This window comes from Macaca nemestrina, chromosome 1, assembly GCF_043159975.1.
Source record: "Macaca nemestrina isolate mMacNem1 chromosome 1, mMacNem.hap1, whole genome shotgun sequence".
Lineage (NCBI taxonomy): Eukaryota > Metazoa > Chordata > Mammalia > Primates > Cercopithecidae > Macaca > Macaca nemestrina.
Genome location: NC_092125.1, coordinates 26,891,574 through 26,901,805, shown reverse-complemented (window position 1 = coordinate 26,901,805; position 10,232 = coordinate 26,891,574). Strand labels below are relative to the sequence as shown.

At 43.1% G+C, this 10,232-nt stretch overlaps 1 long non-coding RNA gene across 1 annotated transcript in view; it reads left to right on the top strand.

Moving 5' to 3' along the window:
• The first annotated feature begins 6,050 nt into the window (after positions 1 to 6,050).
• The window catches only part of LOC139357531 (uncharacterized), a 52,556-nt gene continuing 48,374 nt past the window's right edge, over positions 6,051 to 10,232 (top strand). Inside the window, exon 1 of the long non-coding RNA XR_011610914.1 lies at positions 6,051 to 6,605. This is a non-coding gene — a long non-coding RNA (uncharacterized lncRNA). The remainder of the gene's footprint in view (positions 6,606 to 10,232) is intronic.

Sequence of the window (10,232 nt, the reverse complement as noted above, 5' to 3'; positions counted from 1 at the left end):
TGGATACGCTCTACTTTTTCTTTGTAGTCGTTAGTGTTTCCCCAAACTTTTGTTTCTTTAAAAAAATTCAGACCTACAGAAAACTTACAAGAATAGCACAATGATGCTCATTTACCCTTTATCTAGATTACTAATTGTTAACATTTTATCACATTTGCTTTTTCTCTTTCTCTCTACACACTTGGATGTTCACACAAATATTTTTTTGGTAAGCCATTTAAGAATTCATTTCACAGAGAATTCAATTACTGTTACCCTAAATATCTTAACACATGTCTTCTAAGAACAAGGACATTCTCCAACATAACAACAATACAAGTATCACATTCAGGAAATCTAACATTGAAAACATAGTATTATCTGATGTATAGGCCAAATTCAGATGTCTCCAATTGTCCCAACAGTAATATTTTTAAAAATATTTTTTCTTTTTCAATCCAGGATAGAATCAAGAATCACTCATTCCATTAGCTATTCTATTTGTTTAGTTTTTACAAATCCAGAATAAGGCATGGCGCGGTAGCTCACACCTGTCATCCCGGTACTTTGGGAGGACGAGGCGGGTGGATCACGAGGTCAACAGATAGAGATCATCTTGGCCAACATGGTGAAACCCCGTCTCTACTAAAAATACAAAAATTAGCCGGGCGTGATGGCGGGAGCCTATAGTCCCAGCTACTTGGGAACCTGAGGCAGGAGAATCGCTTGAACCCTGGAGGCGGAGGTCACAGTGAGCTGAGATCGCGCCACTGTACTCCAGCCTGACAACAGAGTGAGACTCTGTCTCAAAAAAATAAATAAATAAATCTGGAATAGTCCTGAGCCCCTCTTTAAAAAAATTTTTCTCATCTCCTTAACTTTTTTTTTTTTTTCCATCTTTTGCAGTGGAGTCTCACTCTTGCCCAGGCTGGAGTGCAGTGGCCTGATCTTGGCTCACTGCAACCTCCACTTCCTGGGTTCAAGCGATTCTCCTACCTCAGCCTCCTGAGTAGATGGGGCTACAGGTGCACGCCATCATGACCAGCTAATTTTTGTAGTTTTAGTAGAGACAGGGTTTCACCATGTGGGCCAGGCTGGTCTCGAACTCCTGACTTCAGGTGATCCACCTGCCTCATCCTCCTGAAGTGCTGGGATTACAGGCATGAGCCACCGTGCCCAGCCTCACCTTGACATCTTTGAAGAGTTCAAGCCACATTGTTTTGTAAAATGTCCTTCAATTTGGATTGATCTAATTGTTTCCTCATTCTTGGATTCTGATTAAATATTTGGGGCAGGAATACTGCATATATGATACTGTGTCCCTCTCCGTGCATCACCACAGGAGGCCCAAGACAGTACAGAGTTCCAATACTGATGTTCACTTTGATCATGTAGTGAGGTTGGTTCCACCAAATTTCTCCATTTGCGGATACCTTTTGTTCCCTCCTTTTTAAAGTTAACAAGCAACTTGAGTAGTTTTTGTTGTTGGGTTTTTTTCTTTGTTGTTTTTTTTTTTTTTTTTTTTTTTTTGAGATGGAGTCTTGCTCTGTTGCCCAGGCTGGAGTGCAATGGTGCTATCTCGGCTCACTGCAACCTCCGCCTCCCGGGTTCAAGTGATTCTCCTGCCTCAACTTTCCGAGTAGCTGGGACTACAGGCATGCACCACCACACCCAGCGAATTTTTGTATTTTTAGTAGAGACGGGGTTTCACCATGTTAACCAGGCTGGTCGGGCACCTGTAATCCCAGCACTTTGAGGAGCTGAGGTGGGCAGATCACTTGAGGTCAGGAGTTGGAGTAGTATTTTAAGATTTTTCACTGCTGGTGGTTTCTTGTATCTTCATTTTTGCTATTGCAGCAAATATTTTATTTCATTAAAGATTTCATTCGTAACAATTATTTTTTTAAAAATCTGACAATTCCATAATTTGCAATTCTTGGGTGTCTAAATCTGTTGTCACTAGTGGTTTGACTTCTTGTGTGCTTGGTCATTTTCACTGGTTCATTACTTGAGCTTAAAGAGATGTGAGTCCTATAGGTCTAACTTGGTGACCCTTCCTCCAGAGAGGGCTTGACTTTGACTTGTGCCAGTGGAGGCACCACTTGCCACCCTCCTTGTAGCTTTTGACTTTGAATGAAAATGCCAGGTTCAGCTTCCCTGCCTCAGTGTTCCTCCAGGATTCACTCCGTTTTTGCTAGAGGGAGGCAATTGGGAGCTTGCCTTCCTCTCTATTTAACAATAGGCCTTATAGGAATCTTAAGGTCACTGTTCCATGACAGCCTTACAGGGAGCCCAAGGTGGAGAAAGACTTAGCTCAGAGAGATTTGCCGCTGTGGCTCTTCGTCTAATGGAATAAATTATAAGTTAATATGCCAATAGTTCACAAAGTTTTTAAAAGAATCATATTAGCTTGCACAGAAAGGAACAGAAGCACTACAAATGAAAGTCTGAGACCTTTGGACTCCCCGTTTATTACTATAGACAGGGAGCTGGTTGAGAAAACCACTCAGCTGCAACTGGTGTTCCAGTTGATTGCCCCAGCTGAAGACCCAGCCAACAGCCAGTATTGACCACCAGACATGTGAGTGAGTGAGTTTTTGGAAGATTTCAATCTCCTGTTGTGAAGTCACCCCCAGGCTTCAAGTCTTCCCAGCTGACAGCTCAGATTGTACCACAGCGATAAGCTGTCCTTTTCTGAATTCCTGACCCACAGAATATGTGGGTATAGTAAAAAAAAAAAAAAAAAAAAAAAAAATTGGTTTGTTTTTGTCTTAAGTGTTGAGTAGTCTGTATGACATAGTTTGCATCTCACTGGGAACATATAAATGTTTTTTTCTGCAGTTATTCTTGTTATTTCCACTGCCTCCAAATAGAAGGCATTTTTGAAGGTACATGTGGGAGATCCTTCCTTCCCTCCCTCCCTCTCTCTTTCTTTCTTTTCCTTCCTTCCTTCCTTCCTTCCTTCCTTCCTTCCTTCCTTCCTTCCTTCCTTGCTTCCTTCCTTGCTTCCTTCCTTGCTTCCTTCCTTTCCTTTCCTTTCCTTTCCTTTCCTTTCCTTTCCTTTCCTTTCCTTTCCTTTCCTTTCCTTTCCTTTCCTTTCCTTTCCTTTCCTTTCCTTCCCTCTCTCTCTCTCCTTCCTTCCTCCTCCTCCTCTTTTCTTCTCTCTCTCTCTCTCTCTCTTTCTCTTTCTCTTTCTTTTTTTGAGACAGGGTCGTACTCTGTCACCCAGGCTGGAGTGCAGTGGTGCAATCTTGGCTTACTGCAGCCTCAACCTCCCAGGCTCAGGTGATCCTCACATCTCATCCTCCCAAGTAGTTGGGATCACAGGTGCATGTCACCATACTGAATTTTTGTATTTTTTGGTAGAAATGGGATTTTGCCATATTGCCCAGGCTGGACTTGAACTTCCTGAGCTCAAGCAATCTGCCTGCTTTGGCCTCCCAAAGTACTGGGATTACAGGTGTGAGCCACCATGCCCAGCCAAAATCTTTCATTTTTACTAAACTAGAAGTGAGGAATTAGGTGTTGAGGGAATGAGGCCGAATGCCAGATATTGCCTGAAGAAAAAAAGTTCTTGAAAATGTAACACTGCTGGTAGAATGAAGCTACTTCAAAGCCAGACTCAGAGTATATATCAAACGCTGTGCTAAGCACCAGGGTATGGTACAAATGGGAGGGAAGAGACTAAGAATATACAACATTCATATTTCAGCTTTTCCTCTTGCGGCCAGCAGGCATATTTTCTCCTTCAAGTTCTCAGGAAAGAATATGTTTCTCCTATGTATTTACTATAGTCCCCCACTGCACAGAGTTTTCATATTAAGCCACTTGATGAACTATTAGCTAACCAATGGATTGGGCTAATAGCTAACTCATGCCTATGGATCAGGCATCTGCTCCATTCTAATCTATGATAGAGGTGATTGAAGCTCTTTTGGGCTCAGTTGCATCCTCTCAAAATTTATATGCTGGAGCCCTAATTCCCAGTACTTCAGAATGTGACTGTATCTGGAGATATGGCCTTGAAAAATGTGATAAGGTTAAAGTGAGGTTGTGAGCATGGGTCCTAATCCATTCTGCCTGGTGTCCTTATAAGAAGAGAAAATTTGGATGCACAAAGAGATAGCAGGGCACACAGAGGAAAGACAGTGTGAGAACACAGCAAGGCAATGGCCATCTGCAAACCAAGCACACAGACCTCAGGAGAAACCAGACCTGCTGACACCTTGATCTTGGACTTCTAGCCTCCAGAGCTGTGAGAAATACATTTCTATTGTTTAAGCCATGTAGTCTGTGGCATTTTGTTATGGCAGCCCCAGCGAACAAATACAGGAATGCAGTGTGGCTGCTTATTTGGTCTAATTCCCTTTAAAAGGGGGCTCTGGGTGAAGCAGACACACAGCTTGTTCTATACCCAGATGTTTCCTTCAAACTATATAATCCATTTGTAGGAAAAAGACTAACAGATATAAAAACTAATATGTGAAAATCAGGTATAAATTAAGTGCCATGATATAGGATACAGAAAATTATGTGACACCATGTTTATGCTGTAAGAATAAACATGGTGTCACATAATTGGAGGAAGGGGAGCTCAGTGTGAATTATAGCAGTGAGGGTGAACCTTATGGAAATGATGGGATGCATCATCAACCTTTTTTGCTGAGTGGGATTTAAAGAGGTGTGAGGGAGGTGAAAGGGCACTTTGGATATCGGTGACTGGTATGAGCAAAGCAAAAAGGTTAGCACTGAGGGTGACACATGAACAGTTGAAGGGTCGGTGTATAAGTGGCAGACCAAATGTGTTGGGAACTAGTGGGAGAAAGGATTGGGTATGTAGAGTAGATGGAGATTATAGGTGACCTTGATTTCCAAGGTCTCATGGTTCTCATGGTTTTTAGGATTGATCTGTGGGCAAAAGTTATCCCTTCAAGTATCCCAGGATTCAACAGCAACAATAATATTTATTTATTTATGTATAAATATTAATACATAAATAATATTTATTTATTTATTTATTTATTTATTTATTTATTTATTTATTTATTTTGAGAGAGTCTCAGTCTGTGGCCCAGGCTGGAGTGCAGTGGCATGGTCTTGGCTCACTGCAATCTCTGCCTCCTGGATTCAAGCGATTCTCTTGCCTCAGCCTCCTGAGTAGCTGGGATTACAGGTGCACACCCCCACACTCAGCTAATTTTTTATTTTTTTCGAGATATTTTTAGTAGAGATTTGGTTTTGCCATGAACTCCTAATCTCAAGTGATCTGCCTGCCTCAGCCTCCTAAAGTGCTGGGATTACAGGTGTGAGCTACCATGCCCAGTCATTTTTTTGCTTTTTTTTTTTTTTTTTTTTTAGTTACAAGGTGACATGGGTATAATAATTCATTGAGAAAACTGTAGTATGAGAGATAAAATATTAATATTACTGTAAAAGGGGTTTCTAATTATAAGAAGGAAAATCAAACCTGTGTTGGGGGGGACAGAATTATTCATTCATTCAATAAATTTTTGCTGAATGCTTACTAAGAGCTGCATATGGGACATAGAGAAGAGGGAGATATTATTAGCTCTTGGAACTTTTGATGGACAGGGAGTTTTAGGTGGGTTGAACATCAAGGAGGGTATTCCAGAAGATTGAAGGTCTAATGGCAAAGGTACAGGGGGAAGAATAAATGAAGTGGAAGATTTATTCATGGGGCAGCTGGAAGTGATGCTGCAGAAGAGAAATGAGCTATTATAGGATTAATATTGGGCTTTATAAATAAGGCAGAGGAGTTAATCTAGTAAGTCCCCTTTTCCCCTTTCCCAAGGCAGAAATGTGAGCATCATAATTTAGAAGGTATCTACCAGAAGATGATGGAATCAAAGTGTTGGCATTCATGGAAAGGAATGAGATCATGTCCTTTGCAGGAACATGGATGGAGCTGGAGGCCATTATCCTTAGCAAACTAACACAGGAACAGAAAACCAAGTACTGCATATTCTCACTTATAAGTGGGAGCCAAATGATGAGAACACATGGACACATAAGCGGCGAAAAAGACTCTGGGGCCTTTTGGAGGGCGAAGGGTAGGAGGAGGGAGAGGATCAAGAGAAATACCTAATGGGTACTAGGCTTAATACCTGGGTGATGAAAAAGCTCTACAGCAAACCCCTATGACACAAGTTTCCCTAGCAACAAACTGGCACTTGCACTCCTTTTATTTTAAAATAAAAGTTTTTAAAAAACCTTGGCATTCTAAGAGTTAACTTATTTATATCAAACACACTACACTCCCCAACCCATTAAGATAACCAAGCTATAAAACACACTTGGTCATCGTCTCTTAAAAAATACTTTAAAACACAAAATAATCATCCTTGTAAGGAACTAGAAATACTGGAGGAAAGTTGTAAAATGCTATACATATAATTAAACATGTTGGCATTAACTTAAATTTAAAGTAGGTCATAAAAACAATCAGTTCTTAAATTTTTTTATGTGTTTATTAATTTTTTTTAGAGGCAAGGTTTCACTCTCACCCAGACTGGAGTGCAGTGGCGCAATCATAGCTCACTGAAGACTTGAACTCCTGGGCTCAAGAGATCCTTCTGCTTCAGCCTCCTGGGTAGATGGGACTTCAGGTATGTGCCACAATGCCTGGCTAATTTAATTTTTTTTTTTTCTTTTTGGTAGAGATGGGGTCTCACTATGTTGCCGAAGTTGGTCTGGAACTCCTGACTTCAAGTGATCCTCTTGTCTTGGCCTCCCAACATGCTGGGATTACATGAGTCAGCATGCCTAGCCTTAATATTTCTTTCTTTTTTTTTTTTTAAAGGTACTTGTATTGTCTAACACCTATGGCTGGAGAATGAACATTTGGTCAAGTTTTGGCCTCAGAATATATGTGTCTAGTTAGATCAAGATGGGCATCACATTTTGGGAGACTGGTGGGTTTCTTCTAGATGAAAAGGTCCTTGGAGACCCTCTATTCTAACTTTCCACATCCCAGAGGAGAGATCTGTCCATCAGAGAGCACCTGCCATCCTCCCAGATTCAGGCAGTTCCCTGGAGAGCAGAGTCGAGCCACTCCTGGAGCCCAGCTATTGCTTGCATGGTCCAAGACAGTTGAGTTCCAAAGTTGAGCATTTAAAATATCAAATTCTGAGGAGAATTTCCGCAGTTTAGTGTGCCACAAAGTGCCTTCCTGAGAATGGACATCAGTATTTCTCAACACCTCCATCAGAAGCTCCTGGGCTGGTTATTTTTTAAAGGTACAGATTTATAGGACCCCACCATACCTAAAGAATCAGAACCCTGGAACAGGGACTAGAAATCTGCATTTTCATAAGCATCTTATGTGATTTTTATTTACACTCAAGTTTGATGACCACTAGCCTAGGACAAGTGCAGATTTTTGCAGTTGCCTCTGACAGTCAGTCCTCTCCCTAACACTCTGCTGGGTCTCCCATCTCAGTCTCCTGTGGCCTTACTTTCTTTCCCTGGCTCTTCATCTTTTGACTGCCTGAGCATTTTTCCTCTTCCTCTTCTCTCCCCTTCTCTTTGCTGCTCTTTTGTGCTTTCATTATTTGTCTCTCTTTTCTTCTTTCTCTGTTTTTTATTTCCTCTTTCCCTTGCTCTCTGCCCCACCCAGCCCATTACAAAGTGGTGCTGGGATATGGAGGAGGAGCCAAAGGCAATGACTTGAGCCCAGCTGCTCAGAGAGCTGAGTTCTGATCGGAGAATGCAGTTCAAAACACACCTGGGGAGCTCAGAGACACTGAAGCTGGACTGGAAGGACATGGAGAGCTCAGCTCAGGGGATGGACAGGGTGGTCGGGAGAGGGAAGGGAGCAGATTTATGACACGGGAAATACCCGGAGGAAGTAGATCAAGGAGCCCAAGGCACTGGCAGAGCAGGGCAGGGAGCCCCATGAGCACCTGTCTCCTGCCTTCCCTGTGACCTGGGTGTGGGTGAGCTAACGAGCTACTGGGAAGCAGGTGTGCACTGTTGCATAGACACTTCCCCACACCTTCTCCTGAACACTTACTGTAAGAAACAGTGTGTGTCCTTCATCTGGCAGACTTGAGACTTTTTAAGAAAACAGTTAACATATCTTACAGGTGAAGAACCTTAATCCTACAGGAATGGAGGCTTTCCCCAGATGTCCCTCACACAGAGATACAGAAGTCAGAATTCCCAGTGGGAATGTATCTTGGGCAAGATTGAGAAACAGTCAAAGCTTTGTCCAGTATAACCTAACAAACTGGTATATCAGCACTTCTACTTGGTGTGCGAGCATATGCATGTGTGCACTTACACTCTGGCACAGAGCAAGCACTCAGTGCATTTTGGGTATTATCTATTCTTATTGGGAAAGTGTCTTGTATTTGCTGTATTGCCTGTATTTATCACGATTTCCCTTTAAGGGTAGGTTATAGATTTGGCCTTTTGAATGTCTCACAAGGAGGTCTTTGTGATAGAACACCTGGAAGGATGATTGCAGGCAATTTCTCCCTCCCCTGGAGAGCACAGATGCCAGCCTGTTGGGTGCGGGCCAGGTTCTTAGGAGGCCCAGGAAGTGCTGTTGCTTCTAAATGCTCTGGCGATTCCCTGCACCTGTTGCAGGAGGTGTGGCACATTTCATAAGCTCCAGGGGGCAGGATGGCACCTGGGGGGGCTGCTGCAGGGTTCTCACCCGGGAGCTCTCCTTTCCCCAGTACTCCCACCCCCGAACAGTGCTGTCTGTGAGAAGGTGCATCAGTGGATGGGCATTGTGGTGCCTGAGGCCTGAACTTGGGGTGACTCTCCTTTCTTGTTGGTTTGAAGAAGGCAGAAACCAACTCCATTTCCTTATTTCCTTTCTTTGAATACCCAGTATTCCCCCCACTCCAGATGGCTGTATTCTTTAAGGCTGGGACTGCCCTGGGAGTAGGGGCTGCCCTGTTGTCCCTGCCCTACCTTCCAGAGCAGGGAATTTTACTAGGCATTTCTTGCAGATGCTGTCTCTGAATTTGAATTTGAGTTTCCAGACCCTTTGCAAGCTGCCTTTCAGAATCAGAGGGTATGTGGCCTTAGCAAACCTTGAGACCCATCCTCTCCTTCTACCTTCCTCCACCACCACTCAGCATCACTCACCACCCCTTGTGCTTCCGTCCTTGCTTGCTTTTCTTCCTGCTCTCTTCTCTGCTTGAAATATTCTTGTTCATTTTCTTTTCTGTTCATCTTACAGTCATGGCCCAGCTCAGAATAAATTTCTGAAGCTTTCCCTGCCTCTCCCTGCTCGCTGCCCTCTCCATCCCAGCAGAAAGAACCTGCCTGTCCTCTGTGATCTGCCCAGTGCACACACCCCTGTGACGGCGCTTCTCCTATTGCCTCATTAGATGTTTACACCTGTGCCTCCCCTGCGTAGGACAGGGGTGGGGTTGAATGAGAGCTCCACAGATCTTTTAATGGTATCCCCAAGGCCAACTTCAGGGCTTCAACACAGTGACCTCTCAGGAATGGCTGCATTTTACTCTGACTGTGTTTCCAGAATCCCAATCCTCCCTCTCTCACTGACCCTGAAGATAAGCACTGGAAAGGGGAGATTTGGGCAAATGAATCTGCCCTGTCGTCTGCATATAGAACCTGTCTTAAATCCCTACTGCCAGTTGGATCCTGAGGTGTCAGAAACTATCCCGGGATGAAGGGGCTTCTAGTGACCGTTGCATTCTGGACCCAGCTTCGTTGTGTTTGTAATCTCATTCACTCACTCACTCGTTCTTCCGTGCCTCCCGTGATCCCCTTCCTAAAGTAAGGTCCCTCTGTTGATGTCGATGAAAGAACCCTGTTTATTTTCTTCGACTGAGAGTCTAATACACTGTGCCTTGGGCAAGGTTGAGAATCAGCCAAAGCTTGTCTTGTTTGTCCAATATAATCTAATAAACGGGTGTGTAAGCACTTGTACTTCGTGTACGTGTGTGGGTGTGGACCTGATATTCTGGCACAGAGTGAGCCCTCTCAACTATTAATCTACAGTTATGTCTCTACTGCTAATCATGATCTATAATGACTCAATAATCTATAATAAAAATCTATAATTATAATTATCCACAATTATTTCTCTACTTGATATTGTCTGTCTCACCCCTATTAGGATACAGACTCCTTGAGGTGAGAGATTCATACTCTCAGCCCTTTTTGTTCTTGTACCTTCAGTACCAAGTACAGTGCCTGGTCCAATATTTGTGGAATGAATAAATGAATGACCAGACATTCATTGCACTATG